The following is a 6,000-nucleotide window of genomic DNA, read 5'->3' as shown; positions in this document are numbered from 1 at the left end:
GGCAGCCAATACGGCGGCTCTCGTCAGCGATATCATCGCCCTTCGGCCTTTTCATTTTCTAAAAGAGCACCCCCGGAAGAAAGAGAATCGCAATCGATCTACTACAGCGATGGCTGAATCGTCTGCCAGGCGCGTGAACATCGCTCGAACTTTATTTACTTCGTTTCATCAGGCATTTGGTCACAATTTCTAATCACCGACCATCTTAGATAGGGACCATGAAGAAACTGTATTCGTTTAACACGCGTCCTATCTTGGGAATATATCGTTCTTTTTATTTAAATACGACACGCTTAATGGGAGAGAGGAAAATTGGATCGAAGAAAAATATATGTAAAAGTTTCCTATATAACTGATCCGAGTGATAATTTAAGAGATACCAGTAAAATAGATAAGACTTTAAGGAACGAATAGGGAACAAAAGATGAAAGGCGGACCTCGTCTTACAGGTTCGATGGTCATCCCTGTTTCTTCACAGGTTAGTATCCTTCACAGGTAATATTTACAAATATATAATCTTCAACTAATCATTTTACAAGCTAATTAAGGCGTATACTGTACAAAAAGGATTAGAATTTCCTTATGCCTGAGAGAAATTAGTTTTGAATATTAATATTCTAATATCGCAAAATTCCTAGTACTTTGCAAAGTGACTTTAACCGCGACATTTGAGAAATCCTTTCAATTTTATCTAACGAAATGTTACTCCCTATCTACTTCTCCCTATGTCTACTTCCTATCATTTCGGAGTTATGACATATACATATATAGGACATTTTCTGCAAAATCAAAGGCATAATAACTTTCCCTTAATTTATACAAATTTACTGGAGTTTTGAATCGAGGACGTAATTCATTCATCTGGTGATCACGGTGAAACATAATTCTTCGCAGGAACTGGTTAGAGATGAAAGAGAAGTCTTCGTAGCGAGATGAAAGAGTAGCTTGTTCTTATTTATAGCAAAGCATGATAATGGCACGGATGATGGGATCCCCGTTCCTGAGGCAACTATACCCGATGTAACCATAGCAACCGTGTTGTGGCCATATTGGTCCTTCGCCAACTATCGATAATAGGAAAGATAAGAGTCAACCCCCAGGAAATTTTATCGCTCTAGAAATGGCGACCGTGAGTCTCTGACCGTCCCCAGTTCGCTCAAGATTCCATCTCGTTCTTATTTTTTTTTCCTTTTTTTGGCATTCCAATGGTACCATATTCACAATCGAATTCTACTTCTCATTCATTGATAATTTCGTTTCTGCAATTTATCTTTGTAACATGGTATGCAAGCAGTTTGATAGAATCATGTATGAAACACGTTTCCTGAATTGGTAGAAATTTCGTTTGGAATAGGGAGAACAAATGGTTCGTAATCTTATAGTTATAAGACAGGTTACAACGAGATCCTCTTTTCGACTTTGCAGTGTTACTCTCTGTAGTATCTCTGTAGTATATTATGCTCATAATATATTGATAATGGAAAAGTCAACGTTAGTTATAAGACAGGTTACAACGAGAACCTTTTTTCGACTTTGCAGTGTTACTCTCTGTAGTATATTATGCTCATAATATATTGATAATGGAAAAGTCAACGTTAATCTTGCTAAAAGTACCTGTATGTTTTTTACTATAACTACAAAATTATCTGTAGCATTTGTATATCTGTAGCTCTAGTTTTAAGAGACACTGAACAACGAAAGACTGAGAATCAATCAGAAGGAAACGGACAATTTAAAAATCTCTACTCTAAACTGTGGAATCTGTTGCAATGAAATTCAAAATCATCACAATGTTACGAAGATATTCTCGAAGATTTTACCTTATATCAATCTAAAACTTGAATCAAATTCCTTTAAAAATACCTCAACTACAAGAAATCGAGTGGATCAAGAATATTTTATTGGGCGCAAAAATTACACCTACGAAAATTATAATAAAATTCCTTCTTAAAAATCAAAACAAGAAATCAAGCTTATCTACTAGAAAATCCTATTCTATATTAAACTCGATTCACTTTTTTCAAAGTTTCTTTGAAAATATTTTAAACATAAGATATTACAGATATCGAAAAAAGATGTAAAATCTCGAAACGCGTTTCCATGGACGTAGACTTCTTTCACGAAGCACTTCCGTTGAAAAGTTCGTGTTCGGCTGGCAAGCGGTCGCCATTACGTGAAATAAATGCGAGTTAATTAAAGGGCGGAAGCAATTACTTGCGAATAAATCGCGGCCGTTAATCCGTTATAGCGTAGACAAGTTAAACTTCTCTCCCACTCTCCCTGTCGCTCCCAGCTTTGGAGCTCTCCTCCCGCGGGTTTAAACGCGAGGATAGGGATTTGCGAGAACGACGCCGACGTCGGGGCGCGTTCGCATAATTGGCTTTGAACGCCGCCACCTGCGTCCCGATGCCACAGCCTTACGTGCTTCTATGTTCAGGGTATACGCATCAGTGTTATCACTGTGTGTGCGGAAACGTATCTATCCGAGAAGAAAGGATGAAGGAACCGAATGAAATCACGTGTAGATAGACGTGGTTCTCTCAGACAGTCGCTTTAAAAACTAAATAAAGAAAGCGAAAATATTTGCTATATAAAACTCTATGATTTTATACTTTGATTTAGATTAAACAACATCTGCGTTTTAGAATTTGAAGATTGAAATTATCGGAAATGTAAAAGTATTTCCAGTTAAATAAGCGAAACATCGATTTTAATTCTTGAATTGAAATTTGATTGATATTTATAATATTTTTTATCAAGATTTTATCAAGATTTGATAAGGGAAAGTAGCTCTTATGTTGGTCGCCCTATTCTTTCACAGTCTGAAAGTCCTATTTAAACAAACTGAAATTCAGGGTGCGTGTCTAACACGTCGGTACCTCGTAGACAATGGGAAGCGAGGGTCCTGCTAACATTGAGACGTTCCTACTGTTATTTACGAGTGCCTGTTTGCCGACAAAGATTGCGGGTGGCTCGTGCTAAACCGACAAGGCTGCTGAAAATGGTACTGTCCTAGGTAATTGGCTTTCGTCACAGTCACCATTTGGGCACGATAATCTACTGTACTATGCATTATTGTCGATCATACCCCATGAGGAGTAGAAAGTTGCTCAATGTGCGGAGCATTGTAAATTCGCAGTTACTTTCTCTCAACCAATTTATTTAATAATTTATCATTGCAGCTAGAAAATAAACGTACTTTTATGAAAACACGTCGATAAGATGTATAATTAACTTTTAAACGGAAAGATCGGTATTGTAAGAATGTTTATTATAAATTAACAATATTGTAACACTCTCACAAAATTGAATATAATATCGCACTTCACGAATTCGCTTAACACTATTTTTACGTTACAGCAACACGATGAACTTCTCTCGATCACGATTAATTCAACTCTAACAGCATTACCATTACTGTAACAAACCTTGGTAACGCTCACAACATTCCCTGACAACATTAACATATCTTAACAACGTTTATAAACAATCAGCCACGTCTTTCGCTAACGTCACACCAACCCACAGTACTATAAAACCAAGAATGTTAATTACAAGACGCTTCGTCTAAGGAAGATAATTTTCTAAGAACCAAAAGAAAAAAAAAAAACATTTCATGAAATAAAGTAATTTTTGAAAATTCGGAAGGACATAAATTTCATACATTCAAATTCAAAATTTTCGAAAATTCTATATAATTATTAATATGAAGAAATTCCAAAAATCTTATTTCATATGACTGCAAATTATATTTATTTTCGCATAGAAAATAAATAGGATACTAGAATGTACAAAAATAGTAAAATTTTAAAGTAGAGAGAGACGAAGATGTTCCTATGATAAATAATAATCGTGAATAAGACGAGCATGATTTATATTTTACTATTGCCTGAAAGAGGAATAACGCTAGGTAAAGAAGCGTTCAGTAGTCGATCGGAAAGAGGATTTTTGGGAAAAGGAAGTGACCTTGACTACAGAATGCAAGTACGGAAGATGATATATACACCTAAGTCTTGCTCATCAGGAGAAACGACTTATCCCATTCGCCGTCATAAGACCGCATTACAACGCATTTGACAGAGTTTCGCAGATTTCCCTTTTTCCTACCACGGAAGCAATTCCATTTTTTCGGTCTTTGCCCATAAAAATATAACTTCGGTTTCACTCTGCGTAATAGCGAACCGTGTTGATAAAATAATAATGGTTAACTCAAATCTCTAGTAATCATTTTCAGATATTAATCAAGTAGCTACTTCGGATTGTAATGAAATAAGATAATAATTATACCGATTTAGGATACCAGATGTTTCATCCCTTAGATATGAGATAAAGTAAAAATATAGCAATTTAGTATATTAGATATTTCACTTCTTAAATTTTAATAATTATATTAAATTATAATTCTTCTAATAAAATTATAATTCTAACTTTGGTCTAAAGATAAAAGACAGATGGAGTATTAATGGACATATTAATGAATATAATGAATTAATAAAATAATAAAATTAATAAAATAATGGACAGATTAGTCGAGAAGATACAATACGGACGAAAGTGTGGCATATAATATCGTATTTTCGAGTGACAATAGAAATCAATAGATTCTAGGAAATTGTAAACGTTACAATTTGAAACTCCATTGAACGAGATCGGTTCATGGAGCGCTAGTAGTCCAGGTGGCTTGAAAAGGCAATTAAACGTATAAACGGTGGAAATTAGCCGCAAGAATTGGTTTTGAATCTTGGTAAAGATACGCCCTTGAATGGATTCGTGGGCATCAGGGCCATTTAACACGATGACATACCATTTACCACCCCCGCGAAGAGACCACTGGATACCGACAAAGCCCTAAAGCCCATATGTCAGCACGTGCCGGTAACTATAGCTGCTCTGTATCGTTCAATGTTCATGCTATTGGAATAGTGAACGGTTAGTTTCCCTTTTATTCGTCACAAACATCACGATCTCACGTTTCACGGGAAAATTAACGTTTAACACTTTCGGACCTTTGTAGTCTTGACTTTCATTCTCTTGCTGGGATTAAACTTATATTGCTTCTTGGATCAAAAAGAAATCAGTTCGGAGATATTTGAAAATATTACAGCCAATTGAGTGTTTAACGTACATACGTACAGAATGTGTATACGTATGTATAGAAATGTTTTTTAGAAAAGTTTATTTCATATCAAACACTTAATTGGCTGTAATATTTTCGAATATCTCCAAACTGATTTCTTTTTGGTAAAAGAAAGCATAATCTACCTTATGCTCTGACTCATATAGTAATCATATCATTTAACATGAATTGTTCTCACCACAAGTTCATGGCCCTCCCCCGAAAAGACACCAAAGGCAAACACAGAAAAAACACAAAAAAATATTGGTGGATACAGAATCCATAATAAGATTTTTTTTTCTTTTTTTTCTTTTTTTTTTCTTTTTTTATTTATTTATTTAAATTTTACAATTTGTCCAGTAGGACATTTGGTAAAATATTATAGCGATATACTAATATAACATGTGGGTGGCTACCCCCAGCGGGGTACCATCATCGTGTTTGTTAAGTTATGTCCTTTGTGAGATTTGTTGGGTGTTTCCTTTGTAATCTTCTTATCCATAATAAAATAAGAGAGAAAACCATTAAACGGACAGAACTGAATTCTGACACCGCATAACACAGGTATAAACTGTAAACACTGTAAATTTTGTAAATAAACCTATTTGACATCCCCCTCCCTCTCATCACACCACTCCCCAAAGTTACACAGCACCCAAAAGGCAGACTACCGAAGCGTCCTGTTTTGCGACCAAGTTTTCAGGACAGAAAAAAATAAAAAAAAAACAAATTCATATAAAAGCTCCGCTTACCAGCGGCTTAAATCCAAAAATTATATTAAACACGAAAAATGTAAAGCGCCGACACATAATACAACATGGCTACGTCGTACCACTGCGTACCAGTACCTTTGCCTAACACATCATTACTAAAATTCATAGTTT

The 6,000-nt window shown here is 35.2% G+C and overlaps 1 protein-coding gene across 1 annotated transcript in view; it reads right to left on the bottom strand.

Annotated features, from left to right (window-relative positions):
• Positions 1-6,000, bottom strand: part of LOC117152263 — a 55,640-nt gene that overhangs the window by 48,493 nt on the left and 1,147 nt on the right. The gene's annotated exons all lie outside the window — the stretch shown is intronic.

The sequence above is a fragment of the Bombus impatiens genome, unplaced genomic scaffold (genome assembly GCF_000188095.3).
Source record: "Bombus impatiens unplaced genomic scaffold, BIMP_2.2 scf_0914, whole genome shotgun sequence".
Lineage (NCBI taxonomy): Eukaryota > Metazoa > Arthropoda > Insecta > Hymenoptera > Apidae > Bombus > Bombus impatiens.
This window is presented reverse-complemented; position numbering and strand designations above follow the sequence as displayed.